Source organism: Mirounga angustirostris, unplaced genomic scaffold (assembly GCF_029215605.1).
Source record: "Mirounga angustirostris isolate CCGP_5_RB_7025 unplaced genomic scaffold, mMirAng1.0.hap1 SCAF_7, whole genome shotgun sequence".
Classification (NCBI taxonomy): Eukaryota; Metazoa; Chordata; class Mammalia; order Carnivora; family Phocidae; genus Mirounga; species Mirounga angustirostris.
In genome coordinates, this window is record NW_026991715.1 from 30556184 (window position 1) to 30570254 (window position 14071).

The following is a 14071-nucleotide window of genomic DNA, read 5'->3' on the forward strand; positions in this document are numbered from 1 at the left end:
CTCCTGATTTTATTTCCTATGGTTCTCTCCTTCCCTCAGTCTACTCCAGCCACTCTCACTTCCTTGCTATTCTCCCAGTACATTCAGCATGGACAAGACCTTTGTACTGGCTATTTTCTTTGCTCGGAATGCTCTTTCTCCAGGATCTCAATGACTAACTTCCACAACTCATTCAAGTCTTTGCTCACATGTCACTTTCTCAGAAGCCTTCCTTGACTGTCTTTTTAAAAAATTGTAATCCTTCTCCATTTGCCATCACCCTGTTGTACTTCTTTTTCCTTCATAGTACTATGACCATATGACATCACATACTATATATTTTACCTATTTGTTGTCCCTGTCCTCTCTTGGAATGTAAGCTTCTCGAGGGTAGGAAACATTGCTGTTTTATTCACAAATAGAGTCTAGAACATGTTTTGAAACATGATAGACGCTCCATGAATGTTGAGTCAATCAGAGCAGTTTACTTGTCTAAGATAACATAGCTACTAAGTGGTTGAGCCAAGATTCAAAACAGATAGATCTGACCCCAGTGCTGTGGTCTTTCCTCTCACTGTGTTGCCACTTTGAGCAGGATATTCCCTTCTTAGCACACTGTGGAAACCAGAGGCTTAATTGGGGCTGACTCTCAACTAACTTGGGGAAATAAAGGGTGGGCTGATATACGGAAGTTTGAACACCTAACAGATTCTCTAGGATAGTAAGTTGAGTATACAGGTTTTCAAGTCAGGAGGATCTACAGGGTATTAGTGAAATACATCAGCCAAAGTGAAATAAGTCAGACAAAGACAAGTGAAATAAGTCAGACAAAGACAAATCCCATATGATTTCACTCATATGTGGAATTTAAGAAACAGATGAACCTAGGGGAAGGGAAGGAAAAATAGAACAAGATAAAAACAGAGAGGGAGGCAAACAGTAAGAAACTCTTTTAACTCTAGGAAACAAACTGACGGTTGCTGGAGAGCAGGGAAGGATGGGATAACTGGGTGATGGGCATGAAAGAGGGCACTTGATGTAATGAGCACTGGTGTTGTATGCAACTGATGAATCACTAAATTCTACCTTTGAAACTAATAATACACTATTGGTTAACTAAATTGAGTTTAAATAAAAATTGAAAAGAAAAATAAAACCAGGAGGACCTGGAGTTTGAACTTCTATTTTATTACTTTTAGGTATGGGAAATGGAACAAACTATTCACCTCTTCTGCATCTCAGTTTTTATTCTGTAATAATATACACATCATATAACCATTGGGAGAATCAATACCAAAACAATGTAAAATGCTTAGGGTAGTTAACAATAAATAACACCAATAACAAAATAAGTCAACACCTAAATAAATAAAAATTTATACTAAAGCCTACAAATGGCAATTTAAATCTTTTTATAGTTGACATGAAATGTTACATTAGCTTCAAGTGTACAACATAGTGATTCAACTATGGTTAGGCAATTTTTATTATTGTTACCACTTTATTTTGACCATCGATTTCAAATCTTGACCTTTTGCTCTTTGTGGTTTTTAATTATTGGAGTGAGAGCAAGACTGGCTCATGGGAAAGAAAACATAAAATATGGGAGAAGCCCTTGATTTCTTCTCTCTCTCTCCTTCCAGATCTGATTCATATATCAAAAATATACTCTGAATCTGAATTCACTTTTCTTTAGCTCTGGTGATCACACCAATGCTGTCCTGGTTAGCACCTCCAGGCATACACAGGTTACCATTGTTGAACTTGATTAAGTCTGTAATCTTACCAGTCCCCAAATCAATCTGAATGAATTTGTTCTGCTTGATGAGATCAGGGTTGTGGATAGTGTCAGCATCAGGCATCACTAGATAGTAGATTTCTTGTGTGCCCGCATAGATCTTTCTCATTTTGCACAACTTGCATTTGGTCTCTTCAGGAGTAATCTCATGAACAGTAATACGATTCTTGGTGTCATCGTGAGATGGAGGTTGTCTCCAGTCTTGTCAGTGCTGATAACTTCCATTAAACCAATAATGTGGTTTAAATCAATGTGGACCTTGCCATCCATCTCAGTGAACTGCTATATGCAACTCTTCTCTACTTTCTATTAGGGCATACTCAAGTCTGTCCTTAAAGAAAGTGACAAGGGGGAGCCATTCTTGGCCTGTGGGCACTGATGAATGGACAGAGAGTAAGCATCCCAGTCCATTTGTCCAGATTCAACTCTTTGAAGCTGCATTGTGTTACAATGGCTCTTTGGGACCATGAGCTGTGGCTGTGCTGGGCAGGAACCAAGAGGCCCTAGAGTTTTGAGTTTTCCAGAATGTCATATTAAGGGAATCATATATTATGTAACCTTTTGAGACTGGCTTCTTTTACTCAGTATGATTCCTTTGAGATTCATTCATGTTGCATTATCAGTAATTCATTTCTTTTTATTCCACATTCACTGCCTATACATGTCAGTTTGTTTATACATTCACTCAGGGAAGGACATGTGGGTGCTCCTAGTTTTTGGCAGTTATGAATAATGCTTCTATAAACATTCCTGTACAATTCTTGTGTGAAGATAAACTTTCAGTTCTTTAAGGTAAATAGGAGTGGGATTGTTGGCTATATGGTAAGTGGTAACTCGGATAAGTTACTCAGTTTTTGGAATGGATACTATTTTACATTACCACCAATGAATTATGAGAGTTCCAACTCATCCATATTCTTACCAGAGCTTGGTATGGTCAGTTTATTTTCTGTGTAGTGGTATCTCATTTAATTTGCATCCCCTAATGGCTAATATGTTGAGCATCTTTTTATGTGCTTTTTTGCCATCATTGTATCTTTTTGGTGAAGTGTCTGTTCAAATCTTTTCCATTTTTTAAATTGAGTTTATTTTCTTATTATTGAGTTTTGAGAATTCTTATATATATTCTGGATACAATTCTTTTATAAGAGGGTTTGTGAATATTTTCTCAGAGTCTGTGACTTATAGTTTCATTCTTTTACTGTCATCTTTCAAAAAACAAATTTTAAATTTATCATTTTTTCTTTTTTTCTAAAGATTTTATTCATTTATTTGACAGAGAGAGACACAGCGAGAGAGCGAACACAAGCAGGGGGAGTGGGAGAGGGAGAAGCAGGCTTCCCGCTGAGCAGGGAGCCCAATGTGGAGCTCAATCCCAGGACTCTGGGACCATGACCTGAGCCGAAGGCAGACGCTTAACAACTGAGCCACCCAGGCGCCCCTCATTTTTTTTCTTTTATGATTATGCTTCTGGTGTTAGAGCTAAGGAATCTTTTTTTTTTTTTTAATTTTATTTATTTATTTGAGAGAGAGAGGAGACAGAGAGCACAAGTTGGGGAGGGGCAGAGGGAGAAGGAGAAGCAGACTCCCCGCTGAGCAGGGAGCCTGATGCAGGGCTTGAACCCAGGATCCTGGGATCATGACCTGAGCTGAGGGCAGACACTTAAGTGGCTGAGCCACCCAGGTGCCCCAACTAAGCAATCTTTTCTTAGACACAGTGTGTTCTCTTCTGTCTTGCTCTAGAAGCTTTATAGTTTAGGTTTTATATTCAGATCTATGAACCGTTTTGTGTTAACTTTTACATAAGGTGTAAGGTTTAGGTCAAGATTTCTTTTACTGCACATAGGTATTCAGCCTTTCCAGCTTCATCTGTTCAAATATTCTTTCTCCATTGAGTTGCTTTTGCATGGCTGTCAAAACTCATTGATCATATTTGTGTGGGTTTATTTCTGTGCTCTCTATTCTCTTTCCTTGACTTTATATCTATTATTTCACTAGTATTTAGTGTTTGTATTTTTTGGCTTTATATTGTCTGAAAATGAGGTATGTTGAGTCCTTCAGGTTCATCATTCTATTTCAAATTGTTTTAGCTTTTTCTCCTTCCTTTCCTTTTCATATACATGTTTGAATAAGCTTGTTCATATCTATGAGAAGTTCTGCTGGGAGTTTTACTTGAATTGTGTTAAGTCTATAGATCAGTTTGGGGAAAACTGACATCTTAACTATATTGAGTCTTTGAACCATGAACATGTTCTGTTTCTCCATTATTTAGGTCTTCCTTCACTTCTTTCCTTAGTGCTTTATAGCTTTTGACGTATAGATTCTACATTTGTTTTATAAGAATTTTATCTAAGTATTTTTTTTAGCTATTGGAAATATTTTTTTAAATGTTTAGTTTCTAATTGTTCATTACTGTGTATAGAGATATGATTTATTTTTCTGTGTTGACATTATATCCTGTGCCCTGGCTAAACGTATTTATTGGTGCTTTGTAGATTCTCTGATTTTCTACATAGACAAGCATGTTGTCTGTAAATATGGATTGTTTACTCTTGAATGAACACTTAGTTTAGATCCATTTATTAATATGACTAGTAAAATAGTCAATTACATGCTTTTACATTGGTTTAAAGATTTATAAAGTATTTTAGAACAAAATGTTGACAACAAAGTTTTGCTGGATTTCAACCCCAGATTACTGGCTCAGAGGTTTGTTTTTTTTTTTTTAAAGATTTTATTTATTTATTAGAGAGAGAGAGAATGAGAGAGAGCACATGAGAGGGGGGAGAGTCAGAGGGAGAAGCAGACTCCCCACCGAGCAGGGAGCCTGATGTGGGACTCAATCCCGGGACTCCAGGATCATGACCTGAGCCGAAGGCAGTCGCTTAACCAACTGTGGCTCAGAGGTTTTTACTTGGTTAATGTATTGAATAGTTTTTACAGTATTCATCCATCATTTATTTCTTGCACTCTCCTCAATGCGGATATTAATAGAGATTCTTTGATTTTCAACTGGGTCAGAATTTCTTCCCTTTCTTTGGGTCCATAATTTTCACAAACACTCTTATTATTGAGATAAATCTCAGTCTCTAACACATAATACACAGAATACAAACCCAAACCATCTAACATGGTATGTTCATACCTTGAATTTTTAGTGCTGAAGCTATTGTTTTGGCAATACCATAATTTCTACTGCAAAACAACACAGATGACTACTTTGCTTGACCTTGGTTAAAAATCCAAACTCTTAAAACTTTTTCAAAGCTACTGACAAACTTAAATGAGAAGAGAGAGAAGCTTATTACCCTGATCGGTCAAAAGTTAAATGAATTTCTCAGACTGATGTTGTGGAGACGCCCACACAGTACAGGATAATTAACACTCATTCCTCAATGGAGACCTTAGAGATTAGATGAAAAAGGGTGTGGGCCTCAAATCTAGTCCCCCTTCTCCTCCCCTCAGGGATGCAGTTATTGGGCAGGAATGTTCATTGAAAGCTCCAACTGAAATACAATTGGAGATAAATCACCATTCGTGTGCATGCTGGGAGATTTTCTGCCTTTGATATTTAGGCAGAGTTTGTTTAAGAAATGATTTTAATAGCAGTTTATAATAAAAGTGTTCTAAACATTTTAGTATTTCATTAGTATTTATTATTTCATTAAGTGGTAACACCCTATAAAACTGGTGGTAATATTATTCCCAAATAAGAGGGGGACTGAAAATTGACCATTGGATTTAACAACTTGGAGGTCACTGGTCACCTTGATGGGAGCAAATTTGGGGGAGTAGAGTAGTATTTCACTAAATGCTAGTGAAATAATAGATACAAAGTCAAGGAAAGAGAATAGAGAGCACAGAAATAAACCCACACAAATATGATCAATGAGTTTTGACAGCCATGCAAAAGCAACTCAATGGAGAAAGAATATTTCAACAGATGAAGCTGGAAAGGGTGAATACCTGTGCGCAGTAAAAGAAATCTTGACCTTTAATCCTCCTGGTGAGGATTAAAGAGTGTGAAGAGAGAGAACTTGGGCCAATAGTATAGACAGCTCTTTTGAGGAGTTTTATTGCAAGGGAGGGCAGAGAAATGGCAAAGTAGCTGATGTGAGAAGTAGGGTCAAGAGAAGCTTTCTTTTTGCCCCCTCTTGTTTCCCTCCCTCCCCTCCTCCCTCTCTCCCTTCCTTCTCCTGATGGGACAAACCATAATATTTTGTATATTATTGGGAATTTTTCAGTAGATAATTATTATTATCATTGTATTTGATATCAGTAGATCATTGTAGTAATCCTCTAATTCAATAGCACATATGACAGAAGATGAGATATTCAGATATAAATGAAGAAATAGGTTTAGATAGACTCACATATGGTTTATCTATGGTAGGAGGGAAGGTCAAATGTGTGGATAAGCATGCTAGCAGGTAGACATATTGGTGGTGAGAATCTGTAGACATTTTCTTTCTGTTGTTTCACTTTTTTTTCCCCAGTGAAATAGGAAGGAAAAATTATTAGCAGAGAATAAGAATGGCAGGGGGAAGGCAATGGAAGTTTGAGGAGAGGAGGTCTGAAATAGGTTTTAGGAAAATTTCAGAGTGAATGGATTCAGGAGATAGGATATAATTGCTGGAGGACAATGAGAGTCCATTTGAGGTTCATGGTCAGAAATTCAAAATGAGGCCAGCTAATGTGGTTGATTTTTTCTAACCACATTCACCTCCCTGGGTGCCTGTGTGGAGTAGGTAGAGAATTAGATTTTACGAGGATTGTCTTTTTGCCAAGGAAAACAGTAGATCAGGAGAGGGGCGCAGGAATGGAGGCATGTGTGTGAGAGTGATTATAATGACAGCCCATGGAAGTGAGACTGGTATGAAAAGAGACAGGGCTTTCAGGGGAGAAGGAAAGTGGAGAGGTTAGGAAAACAAGATGCAACTACATGTCGTGTACAAGAGACCTGCTTGAAAGGTGAAGTTGCCAGTGTCTTATAAGACTAACTGTAATCTTCCCGTACAATCTTAATGTTCAGTTTTCTCATCCATCAGCTGGGTGGGGGCGAGGATGTGCAGGAGGGAGTGCTAGGGGCAGGAGGTGGCTTTGAAGTCCTGCTCGGTGAAAAGGTACTGAGTGTGACCTGTGTGCCTGGCACCATGCCAAGTGACTGAGCTTGCCTCACTGAATCCTCAGCGTGTTGTAATGCTTCCTTATGTTACCGCCATCCCAGGTCACTCCTCAGAACCTGTACTGGATTCCCTGCAAGGCTCCTTCTATCCCTTACTCTGTCCTCAGACCCCACAGAACTTGCATCTCCAGATAGCCCCCATTTCACCCTCTGGCAGTAATAGCTCCTCCAGAGCAAACCCCCCAGGTCACTGCTCACCCCCCCACAAGAGACGCATCACCATCTCACTCTTAGAAAAGACAGGCTCCCTAAGGACACACTTCCTTGGCATTTACCCAAGGGAGTTGAAAACTATGTCCACACAAAAAGCTGTACATGGATGTTTATAGAGGTTTTATTCATAATTGCCAAAATGTAGAAGTAGCCATGCTGCCCTTCAGTGGATGAATGGATAAATAAACAGTGATACATCCAAACAATGGAATATTATTGAATACTTAAAAGAAATGAGCTATCAAGCCATGAAAAGACATAGAGGAAACTTGATTGCATGTTGCTAAGTGAAAAAAAGCCAATCTGAAAAAGGTACACTCTGTATGAGTCCAACTAGATGACATCCTGGAAACCATAACTATGGAGACAGTAAAAAGATCAGTGGTTGTCAGGGATTGGGGGTGGGATGGTGGAGAGGGATGAATAGGTATAGCACAGAGGACTTTTAGGGCAGTGAAGCCACTTTACTCTGTATGATACTGTAATGGTAGATACATGTCATTATACAAAGTTATATAAAAAAAAAGAAGACGGATAGCTTACTGAGTTGGAGGCCATGGGGGAGGCAAAAGATCAACAGAGTTGGGATGTGAGAGGCAGATGGAGGAGTTTGAGTGAGTAATCAGTGTGAGTATGATGCTGAGACTAAGGAGAGTTTGCATTTGTTGGTCATGACAGGTATAGGCTCAGGTGGGCTCATGGTGACTACCGTAAGACGGCTGGAGGAGATGAGCTCATGAAACTGAGCTAGGCTATGAAAAGGATCATCTGTGTATATAGTAAAGTGCCAGGAATTGAAGCCCAGGGACTAAAAACATGGAGAAATGACAGAGCGATCCACTGTTGCTGGCAGCAATGATGAGGGATAATGGGTGATCTAATCTGATGAAGTATGATTCAAGGGTGAATGTTCGTAAGGAGGAGAGATGGAGGAAGGTCTGGAAGTGGTAAGGATCAGCAAGAGAGATATGCCCACCCTCCTTTTCCAGGCCCAGGGGTATGCAACCTGTGGGAGCAAAAGCTTGCAAGGACTGCAGGGAAGTGTGTCCTTAGGGAGCCTGTCTTTTATTTTTTTTTAAGATTTTATTTATTTTTTTGACAGAGAGAGACATAGCGAGAGCAGGAACACAAGCAGGGGAGTGGGAGAGGGAGAAGCAGGCTTCCCACAGAGCAGGGAGCCTATGCGGGGCTCCATCCCAGGACCCTGGGACCATGACCTGAGCCGAAGGCAGATGCTTAACGACTGAGCCACCCAGGGAGCCTGTCTTTTTTAAGAGTGAGATGGTGATGCGTCTCTTGTGGGGGGGTGGGCAGTGACCTGGGGGGTTTGCTCTGGAAGAGCTATTACTGCCAGAGGGTGAAGTGGGGGCTATCTGGAGATGCAAGTTCTGTGGGGTCTGAGGACAGAGTAAGGGATAGAAGGAGCCTTGCAGGGAATCCAGTACAGGTTCTGAGGAGTGACCTGGGATGGCGGTAACATAAGGAAGCATTACAACACGCTGAGGATTCAGTGAGGCAAGCTCAGTCACTTGGCATGGTGCCAGGCACACAGGTCACACTCAGTACCTTTTCACCGAGCAGGACTTCAAAGCCACCTCCTGCCCCTAGCACTCCCTCCTGCACATCCTCGCCCCCACCCAGCTGATGGATGAGAAAACTGAACATTAAGATTGAACACACATGGCTGAATCCTTATTAGTTGTAGCTGGAATCACTGAAATAATTAATGGATGTGAAATGCGGGTAAGAACCTGAGCCTGGTGCTCATTATTCCAGATGAAAATTGAAAAGCTTCAATCCATGTTTTAGCTTTCATGCGTACACTTAATTGGTTCATTAACCTTCACCATATCAATAAGCCCATGCTCCAAAGGATCATAAAAGACCAATATTCTTCAGCATTTAATCTCCATTTAGGAATGCAGATTCAAGGAAGGTAGTTGAAGTTTTCGCACATGAGTCAGATAGCCAGCATTTCTTGCCTTGACTGTCCCAGGAGCATTTAGACAACCCTACATCCTCAGATCCAAGGTTGTACCCTGAGGGTGGGGCGGGGTGGGGCTGGCTCCCTGCTCCAGTGACCTGCTCAAAGGCCCTACTCTCTCACTCCGCCACTGGTCACCCACTGCCTCCTTGAATGTTTTATTTGCCTTTGCAGGAGGCCTTCCTTTATCTATCCCAGACTTAATCCCTGCGTTTCCCAGTGGGGTCTCATGTGCTAAGTGTTTCAGGCTGTGCGAAAGATGGTTTGTACGTGAGCCATTGGTGATCTCAGAGTTTTTCAGCACAGGCCTGACCAGTCTTTGCATGGGAAGATTGCCTGTGTGGTTAGTGCTTGTGCTCTGGAGAATCAGAGCGTCTGGGTTCCGATCCCACCTCTGCTGGATACTGGCTGCATGATTTTGAGTGTATTCTCAATCTGTCTGTGTGCTGTAGTTTATTTGGTATAATGGAGATGATAATGCTCTTTACTTTTTGCTGCAAGGTGTAAGTTAAATAAGGTAATTTATAAAAGTTGCTTAACACAATGTGTGACAAGTATTAGTCAGTATTATGATACCCGTGCCTTGTAGGTTAGCAGCGAGCGTGGAAAATTTGTCTCCTTTGGGGTATTGATCTTCAAGTGCCTTTTCTAATAAAGCTGACACACCCCTCATTGGATTCAATCCCCCAGCTTCACCCTGTGTCAGCGTTCAGGTGGAACGCACAGGCAGTGCCTGGATGCTTGGAGCAAAGGGTTGGAGCAGAGTCCTTGATAATTCACAGTGGGTGGCGAGCCTGAATCCTCAGGTGACTGCACTGCCTTTCTGAGTCAGGCATTGTTGACAGGACCTCTGTTGGTACTTTGGTTTCCAACCCGATTTTTGGTTTACTTAACTGGCAGATTCTGACATTGTAAGGGGCTCCCTAACCCATCACCATGACATTGTGAAGTCCCAGAAGTCATGGATAGCTCTGCTTGTTGATTTTGTAACAAATCCCCTCTGATGGATTTAGAGGCTTGCTTAAGAAGAGTAGTGGCTGACGAGTAATTCAAGTATTTTATTTACTATTTCAGCAAGTATTTTTGAGTACCCACTGTGTGCCAGGTACTGCGGATACAGATCTAAATGAAACACAGCCCTTGCCCTTGAGAAATGACACGTAAGCAGGTATGGACCACAAGGTGACCCAAGTGCCTTGCTGCAGATAAGGAGGACTTCGAAGAGGAGGCAGAGTATAAACTGAGACCCGAGGCTGAGTAAAGCTAGGAATGGCAAGGCAGGTCAGGGAGGAGAGGTAACAGGGAATGGACACTCCAGGAAGAGCGACTGGCAAGTGCAGAGGCCTGGAGGGGAGAGAATATTCGCTGATGTGTGGACTGTGATGGGGATTAGCTACTTTAACCATCACATGGCCGTGTGCATAGGTTATGCACCTTATCCACTGTTTTCTATAACTTCACGTAATTAAATAAACATGAACATGCTTAGGTATCAAAAGAGGAATTCTTGTACACTCTGTGCACATCCTTATTATACAGATTAAAGATGCTACTTGGTTCTCTCTTGGGGAACTCCCAGAAGAGCCTTTTCTCTGCTTTCTGCTTTTTATACTGGAACCACAGGGAACTGAGACTGGAAGGCAGGTCTCCCTATGTGAACCTTGTTCCATCCTCACACCTCACAGCCACCTGGCCTCCTCCCTCCTCACATCCTCTCTCTCCCTCTCTCCCTGTCCCTGTCCCTCTCTCTTTCTTTCCCTCCCTCCCTCTTTACTTCCCCACCCCTCCCCCGCACACACCCATCACTCCATCAACCGTTCAGTCAGTGCTTCATGGTAGGGTGGTTGCTCTAAGCTATGAATCAGGACAGTAGTCAGGATGTGTGAGTTGAAAGAGGAAGAGGGACCCTGGGGGTTCATTTACAGAGAAGCAGCCCCACCTTTTCCCCTGCCTTCCTGCTCTGCCCACATCGGGTTGGCCGAAGCATGATTGGTTGGTCTTTGTATGCAGTAGAATGGGAGACAATATAAAAACATATGACAGTTACAGTTATTACTATTAGTTAGCATTTACTGAATACTTACTATGTACCAGGCCTCAGGCCGAATGCTTTACGTATTTAGCTCATTGAATTCTCACCACAAACCTAAGACATAGATACTGTCATCAGTCTTCTTTGATAGACATGGGGACTGAGGCCCAGAGACTTCACTGGCACCTGGGATTTGGACCTGGATGTGGCTGACTCCAGATTCCATAATGCTCATCCTGGGAAGGACTCAATCTGATAAAAACACTAACTTTCTTGGCACGTGCTCTAAAACCCTGAGCACCACCCCGAAGGGGTGGGTTCAAGGTCCTTCCTGGTGAAGAGAAAGAGAGAGATGAGGGCCTGCTGGGTAAGAACCAGAGGTGCTGAAACTGAGTAAGGCATTATCCCATACATGCACATCCGGAGAAGGTCAGGGAGCTGAGTTTGGCCTGCAGTCTAAGTTATCAGAAGATGTGTTGGCAATCAGGAAGTCAGGGTGGAAGTCCTCACTAATTCCTATTGCTCCCAAGGCCCTCAGCCTCTCATCAGAGTGCTCATCTAGCTACACCCCCCCCCCCCCCCCCGATCTTTCTGGTGTTAGGACTCTCAGCAGGATATCATCCACCCCTGTTCTGTAACGTGTCCCCTTGCCCCATCCAGGATCGCTGTTGACATGGAGAGTTCTGGGAATGAGTGGGAAGCCGAGGGTTTGCAGAGTCTCCCCCCCTGCAGTGACTGGGGGACCTTGTTGTTCATTCCTCAGATAGGTGGAGAAATAGCACAACAGGATGAGGCGGCATTGCTTGTGCTAGGTTAATTCCAAAGTGGGCAGCACGGTGACTGTGGCTCATGGAGGCAAGCGTATTTTTAGGGTCTGTTTGGAGTCTTGTTGGAGCCAAAGCATACAGTATAGCTGTGGAGTGATGCTGCATTAACAACTCCCTGTTCCTGGATCCTTGCAAAGCTTTCATCCACAAGCACACCTGAGTCACTATGGTCTGCGGATTGGCTCATGGGAGAACTCCCATAGTCATTCATATCTTCATTTACTCCACAAAAATGAATAGAGATCTCCTACATGCTGACCACTGTGCTAGGGCCCTGGAGATGCACGGAAGAGTGAGGCAGGCGTGGTTGCTGCCTTCATGGACCTGACAGACCAGAGGAAAAGGGAGATAGTGAAGGTCCTGCAGTGAAGTGTGATGAGGAGCTCACCTTTATGTGCAAACTAGACCTGAGTTTCTGTACATCTGATCTCACAGTAATTCCTGGGAAAATATTTCATTACAAATAAACCCAGCTAGTAAGCAGTAGAAACAGTATGAGTCTGTTAGCTTGTAAGCTTGAGGGCTTTCCAGTGATTGATTCTCACAAAGATGTTCCACCAGTTCAACATGTGCTTACTGAGCCTTCTCTGTTCTAGACGTTGGGCCCAGCATTGGAGATGCAAGAAGGAACAAAATGCAGTGGCTGCCTACCCATGGTAGAGACAACACATAACCCAGTTGTTTCAGTATGAGGCTGCAGTGCTAGTCATTCACTCCACAACTACTCATTGAATACCCACTCTGTGACACGCACGGGTCTAGATCATTGAGATACAGCTATAAGCAAAGCAGAGGCCCTGGCCTTGAGGAGGTTATGTTTTACTGGGGGGCATTGGGGCTGTAGATTGCTATTTTATACAGATGGTGTGAAGGTTTATGCAAAATCGCCTCCTCTGGGAATCCTGGGGAGGTGATTTTGGATAGACAGTTGAAGTTGGTAAAGGAGGGAGTTATGTAGATATACAAGGATAATGTTCTGGACAGGGGGTCATCAGTGCAAAGATGGAGGAGAGTGCAAAGGCAGAAGAGGGGGGCATTTGGTGTTTTTGAGGCATAGCCAGTTGAGGCCAGTTCCTGGGGGAAAGTGGGTGAGCAGGACAACAGGAAGGGATGAGGCCAGAGGAACAGCAGGGAACACTGGTCAGGACTGTGCTTTTTACCCTGGTGAGGTGGGGAGTCATTGGAGGGTTTCAAGAAGCAGTTTCCATGATCTGATGGAAGCTTGAAGAGCATCACTTTGGCTGTTGGGATGGGATACATTTTAAGGGGCAAGAGCAGAAGCGTGAAGACCCATTAAGAGGCTGTTGCAGTTACTGCCCAGGGGAGAGATGAAGGTGGCCTGGCTCAGAAAGGTATATGGTCAAGGAGGTGAGAAGTGTAGATGGAATTCTGGGTATCTTTGAAAGAGAGAGCCAAGAGGATTTACTGAGGAGTTGCATATGAAGAAAGAAAAACCAACCAACCAACCAGAGGAGAGAGAAGGGTGACTGAGGTGTTTGGGCTGAGCAACTAGAAAAATAGTCACCATCTTTGAGCTGAGCACTGTGTTAGATAAGCTCATTGTTCAGCAGCTATTTCCCCCTCTATCCCCACCTCCCTGAGACCAGTATACTTCCTACCGCATGGATGTCCGCTTGGTCACGGGACTTGCTTTAGCCCAGGACCTGACAGTGTGTGACATCCAAACCTAGGTTTTAAGAGGCATCACATATTTTCTCTTGGCCCCGTGGGAAGTGTAACTTCCACCAAGAGAAGAAGGTACCACTCCCTATCTACCCTGGGCCGCAGAATGAGACCTGTAGAACAGCCTCCTCCCTTTACCCTCAGACTTGTGTGCACGTGACAGTCAACATGGACATGGAGACCACTGAGGTTTGGGTGGTTTGTTACACAACCATCTTGTGGCAGTGACGGACTGACAGAGGGACAGATGCAGGCTCACTGCTTTGGGACATCAGTGTCAGAGACTGGCTGTTAGCTCTGTCTGGGTATTCAGGGAAGTTGCCCTGGAGGAAGGCAGTCATAGCTGAATCTTTTTTTTTTTAATTATTAT

General features: G+C 42.9%; 1 protein-coding gene and 1 pseudogene across 1 annotated transcript in view; both read right to left on the minus strand.

The window, feature by feature from the left end:
- Positions 1–14071, minus strand: part of TRPC7 (transient receptor potential cation channel subfamily C member 7) — a 139239-nt gene that overhangs the window by 102657 nt on the left and 22511 nt on the right. The gene's annotated exons all lie outside the window — the stretch shown is intronic.
- LOC123853726 (small ribosomal subunit protein eS4-like) lies at positions 1662–4042 on the minus strand (annotated as a pseudogene).